Here is a 15275-nt window from a genome sequence, read left to right as displayed (position 1 = left end):
AATAAACCACAGAAAGAGGCCTTAAAGAAACTGAAAGAGGCGTTATTGAAACCTCCGGCTTTGGGACTCCCAGATCTGACAAAGGACTTTCAGTTATTCGTCCATGAGAGACAGAGATTAGCACTGGGAGTGTTAACTCAGAAACTTGGGAGCTGGAAGAGACCAGTAGTATATTTCTCAAAACAGCTGGACCCGGTAAGTGTGGGATGGCCTGCATGTTTGAGAGCAGTAGCAGCGACTATTGTTCTGATACAGGAGGCCAGAAAACTGACTTTGGGAAAACACATGGAAGTGTTTGTGCCACATATGGTGACAACCGTTTTGGAACAAAAAAGGGGGTACTGGTTATCCCCTAGCAGGATGATGAAATATCAAGCAATTTTAACAGAACAAGATGATATAAGCTTAAAGACTACTAACCTGTTAAATCCAGCAGCCTTTCTAGGAACGGACCTAGAAGAAGGGACGCTTGAACACAACTGTATAGAGGTCATCGAGCATACATATGCAACTAGAACAGATTTAAAGGATGAACCTCTCGAAGAACCTGACTGGGAACTTTTCACAGATGGTAGCAGCTTTGTGGAAAATGGAACACGATATGCAGGATATGCTGTAACAACACAGCAAAAGATAACTGAAGCAAAAGCGCTACCTCCTGGAACATCAGCACAATGGGCTGAACTCATAGCTCTTATGAGAGCACTGGAACTGAGTAATGACAAAAAGGTAAATATCTGGACAGATTCAAAGTACGCGTTCGGCGTAGTACATATACATGGAGCATTATGGAAAGAACGAGGGCTTCTATCTTCTTAAGGGACTAATATAAAATATCAAAAAGAAATTTTGGAATTAATAATTGCTGTGTAAAAGCCTAAACAGGTGGCCATCATGCATTGCAAAGCGCATCAAGGAGGAACTTCAAAGATATCTGAAGGAAATACATTTGCAGACCGGACAGCTCGACAGGTGGCCCGGAAGGTATGGAATATGATGGCACTGATACCTCTCAAGGTAAGCCCACTCCATACCTATCTCTCACAAGATCCAAACTATTCAAAGGAAGATGAGAAATTGGCAGGACTTTTAAAGACTCAAAAGAATTCTGAAGGATGGTATACGACAGTAACTGGACAAATAATAGTGCCACCAGCTATAATGCGAAAAATTCTACAGATCGAACATCAGAAATGTCATTGGGGTGCAGAAGCATTGGTGACTTATTTAAAGCGAGGAATAATTTCCACACAGATGTTAACCATGGCAAAATCAGTAGGGTCAAAATGTGAAATTTGTTTGAAAAATAACCCAATAGTAAGGAAACAAGTTGAAATGGGAAGGATCAGAATAGGGATGGAACCAGGAAATTATTGGCAAATTGATTTTGTGGAATTACCAAAGACACAAGGGTACCAATACTTATTAGTAGGGGTTGACACCTTTTCTGGATGGCCGGAGGCCCTTCCCTGTCACACCAATCAGGCAAAAGAGACAGTAAAGTGGTTACTCAGAGAAATTATTCCACGATTTGGTGTTCCTTTAGGAATATCATCAGACAGAGGCCCACACTTTATCGCAACAATAGTACAGGAGATAAGTAAACTGCTAGGAATATCATGGAATCTACACACTCCCTGGAGACCTCAATCTAGTGGGCAGGTGGAAAAGATGAATCAGACAATAAAAAGGCAAATCAGTAAAATATGCCAAGAGGCCAAAATAAAGTGGCCACAGGCACTGCCCATAGCCTTGCTGCGAATCAGAATAAAACCTAGAAGTGGAATGTCAGTAAGCCCCTATGAAATCCTCTATGGAAAACCATATGAGGCACCAGAACCTAATCCCAATACCCACATTAAAGGGAATCAGGATGTTTACAATTATGTGCTATCTCTAGGTAAAACCCTAACCAGATTGAGAAGCACCCTGGTGTGGAACAGGCCATTGTCCTTGGAAAATCCAGTGCATGACATTCAGCCAGGAGATCAAGTATACATCCGAAATTGGAATGAGGAACCATTAAAAGAACAGTGGGATGGACCTCATCAAGTACTATTAACAACGTTCACTGCAGTAAAGGTAGAAGGGGTGGATTCTTGGATACATTATACGCAGGTAAAAAGAGTTCCAAAAGTCTGGGAAACACAGATACTAGGCACCACGAAACTGAAGCTGAAATGTAAATAAGATGTCTGGGTTTTGTTACAAAACTTTGATTGTCATTTGGTCATTAACACAATTGACATTTAGTCCTATCCTAGGAATTTCTCAGAAAAATGGTTTGACAAAACTTAAAACAAGATGCCATTCTTGTTAGTAATAGGTGAAATTGTGTGTTGAAACAATAGTACAAACAGAAGAGATGATTATATTTGAAAATCTGTTAATCAGTAGAGGGTTTCTTTTTGTATTAAGAACAAGTTGAAATTCTGCTATTGTGTATCTTAGTTACTTTATAACTAAATATTACAATGGTAGCTATAATGATAAGCAATTAACATAGCCATATATGGGGAAGGGTATATGGGTGGATCCAGGGGAGTATTGTGAAACTCTACCGAAGCAGAACTCATGAAGGTACCAGGAGTAGTCAAGTGAAAATAAGAGAATGCTGGCGTCCACATAATGATTGGGACATGTCTAAGGAACAGAAAAGTGAACAGGATGATCTGAGGAAGACTTCTTACTTCATCTGAGGAAGACTCCTTACTTCATCAGGACGACCACCAGAGGGGGTCTGCGCAAGCGCAGAAGAGGCTGATGTCGTAATAGACTGATGTGGCAATCCTTGGTGCATATGTATTAGTCAATGATGTAATCTGTATTGAATATGTATTAGTGATGACATTTTTAGTGTAGAAATTGCGAGCGCAATGTAACGGGGTTGAAGCCAGATTTGGGCGCGTGCCCCTGGTTTCCCAGCGCTGCAATAAAGCACCTCATATAACCATTCCGGTGGTTATGTGTCAGTTCTTACGCTAACATTCTGACCTGCAAGTTCACAGAAACCATTCCGATGGGACCAACACTTATAAAGGAAAATGACTCGCAACAGTGCATGGACTCATCAAATCATAGGAGCAGTAACTAGGGAACATCCAAAGTACCCCACACCTCCACCTACCTATCAGGAGACAGCTACTAAGGGAATGAAAATACTTGCTTAAGTTAAATGAAGTATTTTCAAAGGGGGGAAATGTTAGAGAGGGTGAAGTTTTTACAATAAAATAATCATATAAAATAGTAAAATGATTATATTTGAGAAATTTATAAATCAATAGTGAGGCTTTGTATATTAGAAGACGTTGTAACTTTGCCATTTTGTATCATAGTTACTCTATAACTACATGTTACAATGGTAGTCTTGGTAGCAAGAGCTAACATAACTGTATATGGTGAGGGGAGTATGGGTGTATGTATTGTAAAACTCCACCCAAGCAGAACCTAAGTTTAAGATAGCCAAAAAGGGCATACCAGGAGCATCCTGGTGAAGATAAGAGAATGCTAACGTCCACAAGACGATTGGGACCTAGCCAAGTAGAGAAAAGGTGAAGAGGACAACCTGAGGAAGACTTCTTACTTCATCTGAGGAAGACTCCTTACTTCACCAGGGCGACCACCAGAGGGGGGGCTGCGCAAGCTCAAAAGAGGCTGATGTCGTAATAGACTGATGTAGCAATCCTTGATGCATATGTATTAGTAAATGATGTAATCTGTGTTGAATATGTATTAGTTACAAAATTTTTAGTGTATAAATTGCGAACGCGATGTGACAGGAGTAGGAACCAGATTTGGGTGCGTACCCCTGGTTCCCGGTGCCTCAATAAAGCACCTCATATAACCATCCCGGTGGTTATGTGTTTGTCTCGACGCTAACATATCTAAAATGGTATTACAGAACTGAATGGCCCTAGACATGTTATTGGCTTCACAAGGAGGGGTCTGTTCCATAATCAATGAAAGTTGCTGTTCCTATGTAGATCAAAGTGGAAGGATTGAAACAGATCTGGAGGAAATTTGGAAGCAAACTAAGATATTTCATGAAATGGCCAAGGATGATACCTCCTGGGGGTTTGAAGAGATGTGGAAAAAGTTAACCTTATGGTTACCTAATCTCTCCTGGTTAAGGCAACTGGTTGCAGGAATATTAATATTAATTGTTTTAATATTGATTACTTGTGCCATGATACAATTTTCTTTCTGGTATTGTAAACGATCTATGGTAAGTTATGAAGATTGGAAAAGAAATGAAATCTGTTGCAGAATGACTCTAAGAGCAGGACCATAGAGTTCTGGAGGACTGTGCAAGCAAGGCAGGGGGTGGCCCCCACAGGTAGCTGGAGATCGGACCTGGGAGGAGAATGTGGAGGAAGCTATGGGGGGCTAACCAATACTGTTGTGCCAAGAAGGAGTGGCTGAATACCACTCCTATATATGTGTGAACTGCGTCACAAATAAAGTAGAAGTTTGCTTATCACCCATATTGGGTTGGCCTGTCTGCTTCTCCTCGCCGCTTACAGAAATCAAGCATCAAGTAGAAACAGGAAACTACTTCAAAAAGACTCTAGATGGTGATGGTAGTATATAAAATGTTGCAAAAGAATTTGCAAAAGGACAGAAAAAAGGGGGGATTTAAGACAAGGAGGCACAAATGTACAAAATGTAATCAGTTCTAAGTAATGTTAAGTTTGATGGCTTTGTAATGGAAAATAACTGTGGTGCTTGGAGATAGTTGACATAGTTTCAGGCCCTCAGGGCCCCAGTACAAAAGGTGTGAGAAAAGCAGAATAGAAGGACAGGACCTGGGATGGGGAGTATCCCGGACTAGCAGATGTCCAGGATGAGAGCAGTTAAACTAACTGATAAGTAGAAGGCCAGGATGATTGCTATGTCTGTAATGTTAATTAAGCTTGTTGGGAAAAGTAAACGACCCTTAAAGACCACCACATTTTTGTATGCATGCCAGAAACCTTTTGGAAAATGATGTAATATGGTCAGTAACCATATAAGGATGACCTGTATAGCAATTCAGGGACACACGTTAGGAGGAGCTATCCCCCGTGTCTCCCGGCGCCGCAATAAAGAATACCTGCTTGTCAACTTGAAACTGTTGGCAAGTTTGTTCCTGGAGTTTTCTCCGAATCAGTTCTCCCTGAGTCCCTTCTCAGCACCAGGGAAGTTTCAGCAAGTACAAGCTGCTTGTCCTGTATAGAAGAAGGACTGGGATTGCAAGCATGTGGGGGAAATGTTGTGTTGTAGGTAACCAGGTGTCCTTGCTGCATGGAAATCTTCTGGATGTGAATTCATGGAGGAGGACAAGGAGCTGCCATGGGGATATCAGAGTGCAGGAAGCTCTGGGTGTCAGCTGCAGGGTGCTCTGGCAGGGTAGCCCGGTGGGAAGCTGAAGGTCTCAGTGGATAACATATTCCCCGGGACAAATCATAGGTTGTGGCTCCCAGTGAAATGCTCTGTACCATTGTGGAATTAAATTAAAATAGTTTTTTAATAAAGCAGACAAACCCACACCTGCAGAGAAGAGAACTGTTCTCTTGGTCCTTGGCCAGCTTGACCAGTACCATGTCCCATCTGGAAGGAAGCCAAGACTGTGTCAGCTACAACCATGTCTGCCTTCCTGTTGTGGTTTAAGCCCAGCCATTAACTCACAATCACTCTGCTTCTCACTCACTCCCCTCCTTCTTCCCTCCCCCACTCCCAGACAGATGGAGAGGAGAATCAAAAGAATGTAAAACCCACAGGTTGAGATAAGAACAGTCCAGTAACTAAGGTACCTTTACTGGGTTCAGCTGTAGCAGTCATTTCTCCCTTGGTGCAGTGCTGTGGTTTTGACTTTAGTCTGAGAACAAAGCTGATAACGCACCAATGTTTTTAGTTGTTGCTAAGTATTGCTTACTCTGATCAAGGACTCAGTCTCATACTCTGCCAGTGATGAGGTGCACAAGAAGCCGGGAGGAAGCAAAGACAGGACACCTGACCCAAACTATCCAAGGGGTATTCTATACCACAGCACGTCATGCCCAGTATATAAACTGCGGGGAGTTATCCGGAAGGCCCAGATGGCTGCTTGGGTATCAGTTAGCAGTTGTTGAGCAATTGTATTCTCTCCCCTTGTTATTTTCCTTATCATTATTATTATTGGTGGTAGTAGTAGTGGTTTTGTATTTGTCCTGGGTTCAGCAGTAGCAGTCATGCTTTTTTTCTTTGTGGTAGCTGGTGCAGTGCTGTGTTTTGACTTCCAGCCTGAGAACAGTGTTGGTGAAGCCGATGTTTTCAGTTGTTGCTAAGTGATGTTTACCCTGACCAAGGACTTTGTGAGGCTCATGCTCTGCCAGGGAGGAGGGGAAGCTGTGAGGAAGCAGAGATGGGGCGCCTGACCCGGGCTAGCCAGGGAGGTATTCCATACCACAGCACGTCATGGCCGGGGTGGGGGGTAACTGGAAGTTACCCGGAAGGACACGGGTTTCCGGGTGGAACTCGTTTTCTTGGCCGGTGGTATCGTATTCTCTTCCCTTGTTATTTTCCCTTATCATTGTTGTCGTTGATAGTAGCGGTGGTGATTTGTGTTGTACATTGGTTGCTGGACTGTTCTTGTCTCGACCCGTAGGAGTTGCACTCTTTTGATCCTCCTCCCCGTTCCTCCGGGAGCGGGGAAGGGGAGAGCCCCGGTGCAGAGGGGGGGACGGACCTCAATTGTTGTCAGCTCGGCACCACTCACTGGGAGTGAGTGAACAAGTTACCTGACTGGGTTTAAACCATGACAGTATTATACCTTAGTTACTAGATTGTTCATATCTCAACTGAGTGGGGTTTACATTCTTTCGATTCTCCTCCCTATCCAGGAGCGGGGAGAGGAAGAAGGGGGCGGAGTGAGGGAGTGGCTGTGTGGCTCTCAATCACCAGCTGGGCTTAAACCCCAACAGTACCATACAAAACTACTACTACCACTACCAACAATAATGATAAGGGAAATACCAAGGGGAGAGAATATAAAACTGTTAAAGCTGAACCCAGGACACTTCCTTAAAGGCATGTTTCTCACTTATTCCTTAGCACACTCGGGTCTTTGCCAGGCCCCAGGCAGCCAGAGAGAAACAAACTCATAGACCTGTACCTTTGCTTTCCCAAACTAACTCTTGCAGGGTGTTTCCTTTGGTTTTGGGTTTTTCCTTGAAAAGATAGGCTATTCTCAGTGGGTGCCCTGCTGTCACGGTTTAAGCCCAGCCAGCAACCCAGAACCATTCAGCTGCTCGATCACTTCCCCCCCCCTTTCCCCCTGCTCCCAGAGGGATGGGGAGGAGAATCAAAAGAATGGAACTCCCACGGGTTGAGATAAGAACAGTCCAGTAACTAAGGTATAACACAAACTACTACTGCTACCACCAATAATAATAATGATAAGGGAAATAACAAGGGAAGAGAATACAACTGCTCACCACCTGCCGACCAATACTCAGTCCAACCTGAGCAGTGATCTAGCCCTTCTGGGTAACTGCTCCCAGTTTATATAGTGGGTATGACATGCTGTGGTATGGAATACCCCTTTGGTTAGTTTGAGTCAGGTGTCCTGTCTCTACTTCCTCCTGGCTTCCCGTCCTCCCTGGCAGAGCATGAGACTCACAAAGTCCTTGGTCAGAGTAAACATTACTTAGCAACAACTAAAAACATCAGTGTTATCAGTGTTGTTCCCAGGCTGAAAGTCAAAAATACAGCACTGCACCTGCTACTAAGAAGGAAAAAAATGACTGCTACTGCTGAACCCAGGACACCGGCTCAGAGCCAAGTACCCTAAGAAACTGTTGTGAAAATGCTGTTTGTGGTTGCTGTTGAATTCAATGATGTTGATACAGGTGTTTTTTATAAGGAATCATTCAAGTATGGAATTGGGGTCAGAAAAAAGGGTGCTGGGAAAGGCTCATGGTTCTTGGCAAGCAAATCTCTGTGCTTTGTTTTGCTGGTTTTAAATGTACTTGTTAGGTGTTAGCCAATGTTTGTTTTCTCCAGGATTATGGAAGAGCACTGCCCTAAATCAGTACCTTCCCCATGGCATTTCAAGGTCATGGTTCCCTTATTCGGGGCACTGGGTCACACAGGAGCACTGTCTATGTAGGGATCCATGGGGGAACATGAGCTCCTTCCCTCTTCAGGCTGTACAGTAAGATAAACTTCCCTGGAAAGTGTACCCTGTTCCCCTGATACAGCTTCTAACCTGTTCTTTGGGTCCCTGTTCAGGTGAATGCCCATTTTCTTCATCCTGGCCTGCTTGTTTCTCATTGCTGTTTCCTTCTGGATGACACCGAAGGAATGTGTGATTGGCTTTGCAATCATCTTCAGTGGGATCCCTGTTTACTTCTTCAGGGTCTGGTGGCAAAACAAGTCCAAGTGGGTTCTCCAAGTCATCTGTAAGTATTACCAGTGAACAGCAAGGGTGCAGCCTTGGCTTTTACTGCAGAAATAGCAGCTTCCTGGTGAGCATGCTACAGCTAGTAGCACTAGTTCTTCTTCACGGCTTGGAGTCTTCCAGCATCCTAGCTCTGATTAATTCTTCTTTAATGGTAACAAGTTTTAATCTAATGATTTCCTTATCTATCAAGCACCCAAAACACACCCTGACTTGTGATAATTGCAAAGTTTGGGACAAATACTATGGGCAATTTTTGTCTTGGCAAACTGTTGTTTGTTGTAAAACCTTTAGTGCAAGACGCCCACTGCATCTTGTCGAACCCAAGCCACAAGATGCCCACTGCTTCTTGTGCATATAATAAAATGTAAAACCTTTAGTGCAAGATGCCCAATGCGTCTTGTCGGACCCAAGCCACAAGATTCCCGCTGCTTCTTGTGGGTGTATACCAAACGGACACTAGCAGCCGGGTATACGCCTTTACCCACGAGATTTCCTATCTCGATTTATGGAAGGCTTCCTCACCGTGCATACGCTTTACCAAACCAATTTGCCAAACTGAGATGCCCCTTGCATCTTAAAGACTATGTAAAAGAAAAGAATACCTTTTATGAGATAGTCCTTGTCTGCTCCCGCAGTGATCCGAATGAGTCGAGGGGTCCCTCCAGGAAAAATTCCCATGGGCCCATGTTCATTTTCTCATTGACCAGCACCCCAAGTCCTTCTCCGCAGGGCTGCTCTGAATCTCTTCTCTGCCTAACCTGTAGCTGTGCCTGGGATTGCTCCGACCCAGGTGTAGGACCTTGCACTTGGCATGGTTAAACTTCATGAGGTTGGCATCAGCCCACCTCACAAGCGTGTCACGGTCCCTCTGGATGGCATTCCTTCCCTCCAGGGTATCAACCGAACCACACAGCTTGGTGTCATCGGCAAACTTGCTGAGGGCGCGCTCCATCCCATTGTCCATGTCAGCGACGAAGATGTTGAACAAGACCGGTCCCAATACCGATCCCAGAGGGACGCCACTCGTTACTGGTCTCCAGCTGGACATTGAGCCGTTGACCACAACTCTTGGTAAGCAAAAGAAAGTGTCCTTTTAAATCCAGGATGGCAAACCATTTCTGATTATTATTCAATTTAGTCAATAAGTCATAAGAATTAGCTACTACTGGACGAATATCCTCTGCAATTTTGTTCATTGATCTGAGATCTTGAACCAATCTGCAACTTTTCCCATCATATTTCTTTACTGTCCAGCTAGGAGTATTACATTCCAGTTCACATTCAATTAATAATCTATATTTTAAAATTTATCATTTTTTTTTTTTTATTTCCTTTGATCTTCTAATTTTAAGGGATATTGTTTTATTCTAATTGGGCAGGCCCCCCTTTTTATTTCCACTTTAACAGGCAAAGCATTTTTCGCCTTACCTGGAACTTCAGATGCCCATACTCCCACATATACCTGATTAAGGATTTCTTCTATTTCAGGGAGGTCCTCCTTTTTGCTTTTCTGTTGAATTAAAGTCAAAACTGCAATTAATTGACTGTTTTTAACTCTAAATTCCATTTTGACTTATTTAAATGTTGCTTCTTGCCCTAATAAAGATTTCAGAGAATTTGGCATGCATAAAAATTTATGCATTCCTATTTGTTTTCCCAATTCGTACTTTAAAGGTTTCAGACAGAATGCCTTTTTTTTTTCTGCTTTTTCTTGGTGGCCAGTAGCTCCCACATCTGTAACGAATTCTTTTCTCTCTGATTTAACACCAAATAAGTTCCTCCTGTATCCACTAAAATTCCACTTTATTTCCTCTAGTCCCTAGTTTTAATTTAACCAGTGGATCTGCTAGGGTAGATTCCCCAGGTCCTTGTCAGTCTAGTTCCAATTCAGTCACCGCAGCCACCTCATGGCACTCCCCCTCCCCCCCCCAGCGCAGTCTCACTTCCAACGTCCAAATTCCCCATAGCACGCACACCGATCCAATTCCACAGAAGAGGAGCCCACTCCCCCACCTCAGCCCATCATCCCTCCTCCCCTGCTCAAACACAGGAGCTGCCTGAGCTCCCCCACTTTCCCCCTTGGTTTTCCCTTTTTTTTTTCCTCACAGCTGCTCAACCTGCTCTGCAGGGGCTGCAGATGCCTGCCTCTGCAACAGCACTTCTGGTTTAGCCCCTTCTTAATTCTGAATGTGCCACTTGTTGCCAGTGACAGCAAGCTCTTCCTACTTATCAATATCAGATAGGACGGATGCAGAGGGTGATCCTCTCGGAGGTACCTGTGATACATGATTTTTCAACCTATCTTCCTGATTACTGTTTTTTAACTTTAAACATCTTTCCCCAATATCACAGGCTGAACATCTGCAGCTTAACTTTCAGTTTTTCCCTGTCCTTTTCCAAAGCCAAAATTAAGGTATCTGGCAGAACTATATTAATCTCGCATTCATTCTGTCACTCCACGTGATTTCTTAAAGTGGAAAACATATCTGCATACATTACTTCATCCCATTTTCCTTGCCCCCTCAAAACAACATTAGTTATAACAATGTATTATAGTTCAGAGTTCTATTTTTAGGCCATTTTTCCTGATCTTCCAAAGTATACAAAGGCCACCATCGGTTACAATATTTCACCAATGTTTCCTTATTTACCAAGCCCCCAGGAGACTCTCCAAGTTCTTTCCAGTGTGCCAACATGCACCCTAAAGGACTATTTTTCAAGATCTCTTCACTGTGCTGATTTTCCGTTATCAATCTCACATTCACACACACAAACGGGATCCCACAGATACACTCCACACAGTTACAACACTTGAGACAGAGACTAAAATCCAACCAAACAACAGTTAAAAACACAGTTATAACATCCTGTCACCAATACCAAAATCACAAGACCAAAATCATTACTGTAACAAGCCACCAAATGAGACAAATACTAGTAGAATCAAAAGGAATACTTCCTAACCCCTATGGCTCAGACCATATTGTAACATTAATAGGGGGGTTTCCTTGAAACCTTTATAGTTGACCAGCCTGTCAATGTCCCAAGAAGGACGAGACCCTTGTGCCCGACCAGCCTGTCTGCATCCCACTGTGGGAAGTGTACTGGGCAGCCACTGTATCGGAGGGTAATTCAACTAACCTATTCAGGGACCCACACTGACAGCATCACTGAATCAAATCCCTTATGGGCTGTTGATAGCACACTGGACCCAAAACCATTTCCACAAGACACCCCTGCGTCTTGTAGGACCCAAACCACAAGATGCCCCCTGCTTAGTTATAACAGTCCGTCACTGATACCAAAATCACAAGACCAATATCCTTAATGTAACAAGCCACAAAATAAATCAAATACCAACAAGATCCAAAACCATTTCCACAAGACCCCCCTGCGTCTTGTAGGCCCCAAAACCACAAGATGCCCCCTGCTTCTTGGGGGTATATACCAAACAGATGCTAGCAGCCGGATATACGCCTTTACCTATGAGATTTCTTATCTCGATTTACAGAAGGCTTCCAAACCTTGTGTACGCTTACCAAACCAACCCAATTACCAATTTAGTCCTTATGCAAGATGCCCCCTGCACCTTACAGACTATACAAAAGAAAAGAATACCTTTTATGGAGATGGTCCTTGTCTGCTCCTTCAGTGATCCAAATGAATCGAGGGGTCCCTCTGGGAAAAATTCCCAAGGGCCCTAGGGAGCCCTGTCCTCAGCGGGTCATGCAGCCGAGCAGAGAGGGTCCCATCTGGGTTGCCAAATTGATACGGACAAAACTCCAGGAAAAAACCTGCCAACAAAGTTTTCAAGCTGACAAGCAGGTATTCTTTATTGCGGTGCTGGGAGACATGGGGATAGCTCCTCCTAATGTGTGTCTCTCCAATTTCCACACAAGCTGTCCTTTTATAGCCACTGGGCATAAGTACATATTCATGAGGCTACGTATGGATTACATCATTTTCCAGAAAGTTCCCCGCATGCATACAGAACTGTGGTGGTGGTCTCTGAGGGTCGTTTACTTCTTCCAACAATCTTCATCACTTCTGGCAGTCTTTGAAGCATGTGCAGTAGATGCTCATACCAGTTTAATTGGTTCGTTAGCACCAGAGACATAATAATCCTCCTATCCTCCTACTTATCAGTTAGTTTAACTGTAGCCCATCCTGGACACCTGCGGTTCCCAGATACTCCTTATCCCTGTGTCCTGTTCTTCTAGACTGTTTTTCTTAAACTATGTCACAACTATAACAATTTATCTTGTGAGAATTCTCAGTATGTTCTCTAGCTGTACTCTATTTTTTTTCTCTATGTATCATGCACCTCAGTAATTTTCCATTGCTACTGTTACAAAGCCATCAAACTTAACATTACTTAAAACTAATTCTAAGGGTTTATGTATTCCATTTTGTGGTTTTGTGTCCCCTTGTCTCAACACTCACTTTTTTATTCTGAGTAATAGGCTCAGTTCCTGGAAAAGCCATTTGTGCAGTGTCTGTGTGGGCAATTACCATATTAATTACTTTCTACCAAACCAAAGGTTTGTTAGGAGAATATAGAAAATATTCTGTGAACACAGAATGATAATCCTGCAGATGCCCAATTAGAAACATATGAACTTTAAATCATATACTGCAGAGAATTTGATCACCTCCAGCTGATCTGAGCTTGACTGTGTGTATTTAGAATTAGTGTTAGCTCTGCCTGGCTAGACTGTCTTGTGAGCAGAAAGCACAGGTGTGTTTGGACACTAGCCACCAAAACTAATGGGTGGAAAAATAAAGTTACTTCAGGTTAGCACCTTTCCTGTGCAAACTTGCACCTGAAATGCTCTTCACCTGCTCTGTGCAAGGCAGTGGGCTCTGCCTTGTGTTCAGTGTCCTGAGTTGGCTTTGACCTGGGTACTTGAGCTGTTAAAGAAGCTGTGTGCACATACAGCCAAGGTTTTCAAAATTGGAAGTAAAAGCATTGGTTCCTATTTTCTATGCCCATTCCTGCTATTGTGTCCAACTCAGCTTTTGTTGCTTGCAGTTATGGCATCCAAATGTAGTTACTGTATCACCATGCAATTAGAAACTGGTGTTGAGAGGTATCAGAGCATCTCAGGGCAGGGCAGCATCTGTGCTGCAGGAGCAAAGATCCCCATGTTCCATATTTAAGTTCTGGGCATGAGTAAAGAGTAGCCCATGGCTCATTTGCTTTCAAGTCTTAAACTGAATTTTTACTAAATTTGCTCAGTCTCATGGTGGGGAGGCAAAAGGATCAGCCCTTTTGAGGTAGAGTATCATGAACTATGACCAAGATATATGTTGGGCCCCTGCATGAGATCTCTGACCTGTATTTTGCTTTCTTCCCCATAGTCTATGCAACAGTCCTGTGTCAGAAACTGATGGAAGTGGTTCCACAAGAATCATAAGCAGGAAAAGCAGAGATATGTAGCTTGAGGAAATACACAATATTCTTTTAAGACAACACAAGGAGAAAATGCTTCTGATCTTTCGTAAACAAAACCTAGGCACTGGAGCACCCCATCAAGCTGCCTGACATCAGAGGTCTGACACCATGACACAAGCTCTGCCTTGCCTCCACCAGCCCCTCTGTCACCACCCTTTAGCCTGGCAGATGAGCAACCCCGCGATGAGTTCTTGGTTATGAACATGAGCCAGGAGGAGGGATTCCAGCTGGGACCCTCAAAAAGGGTCCTGCTTGTCTGGCAGCAGCAAGTCTGATCAGCATCTGTGTGTGTGTGTGTGTGTGGTACTGAGGACTGTATTCCAGTTCTGTGTAGGCTTACTTGGTTGGGTTTGGGTCTTGGATACCCCAGAAGACAGTAGATCTACTCATGAGCCTGTTTTGAGTGTTGCCAGCCCTATAAATGTGCCTGTGCCAGGGTCTGGGACTGTCACAAAGCCACAGGGTGGTCCTGAGCCCAGCCCACCAGCCTTACCTGGTCAAGGGGGGATGGTTGGGAAGCCAGGGTTGGCTGACGTTGGCTCACAGCCTCACACACACACACAAACTCTACCAAAATACGTGCTGCTGGATGCTTTGGACTCTGTCCACTGGCAGTGACTTAGGTGAGACAAGGCAGAGCAGAATTAGTGACAGAGAAATTATGTGGAGAAGCCTCATCTGACTTTCATTGCATTCCTGACTAGAGCACATGGGGTCCCCTGCCACTGTCTGTCTTTTAACTCTTGGATCCAAGCTATCTCCCAGCTATTGAGTTGGTTCTCTGAGATGCTCTTCACCACAGTGCCCATCCTGTGGCCCTGTGAATTAGCATTGGGGCAGGTGCAGGCCTGAGGGTGGACTTCCTCCTGATAAACCCAGGGAATAGCACTTAGCAGAAGGCTCAGTCCTTGGCTTGCTCACTCCATGTTTTTCTGTAGATAGGCTATCATCCAACATGGGATGAACAGCATCATGCTCTCCAAACAGCCTTGTTCATTGCCCGCAGTGTGATTCATGTTTGCCCTTAAACCATTTGCAAAGCGAAAATAAGTGTGGGATTCCCTTGGCTTGTTCCCTGGAGTTGGCCTGCGGATTGCCTATTGCCTTGTCCTTCATTACGCTGTGTCTCTTCTAGATCATGCAGTGGAGATGGGACCAGCTGGGACTAGGGGTGTAGAAAAGGCTAGATGTTCCTGGATGTGGAGCCTGGGTTTAGTCTTGATCTGCTGTGGATGGTCTGTTTCGCTCTGAGAAGCAGGGACCGGGGCCCTGGTCCTCCTTCATGCCAAACTGCAGCATCAGGTTTGGCTTGGTGAGATGCCCCCACCAACATTCTCCTGTTCAGGGAGCAGACTTTGAGCATAAAACATGATCTGCATGTGAAATCTTGTTTTGCTG

The 15275-nt window shown here is 44.0% G+C and overlaps 1 pseudogene; it reads left to right on the top strand.

The window, feature by feature from the left end:
• LOC130594885 (large neutral amino acids transporter small subunit 1-like) overlaps window positions 1–13839 on the top strand; it is a 48660-nt pseudogene extending 34821 nt beyond the window's left edge.
• The last annotated feature ends 1436 nt before the right edge of the window (window positions 13840–15275 follow it).

Source organism: Pezoporus wallicus, unplaced genomic scaffold (genome assembly GCF_028554395.1).
Source record: "Pezoporus wallicus isolate ANWC-B61680 ecotype Strahan unplaced genomic scaffold, APGP_CSIRO_Pwel_v1 contig_2240, whole genome shotgun sequence".
NCBI lineage: Eukaryota > Metazoa > Chordata > Aves > Psittaciformes > Psittacidae > Pezoporus > Pezoporus wallicus.
This window is presented reverse-complemented; position numbering and strand designations above follow the sequence as displayed.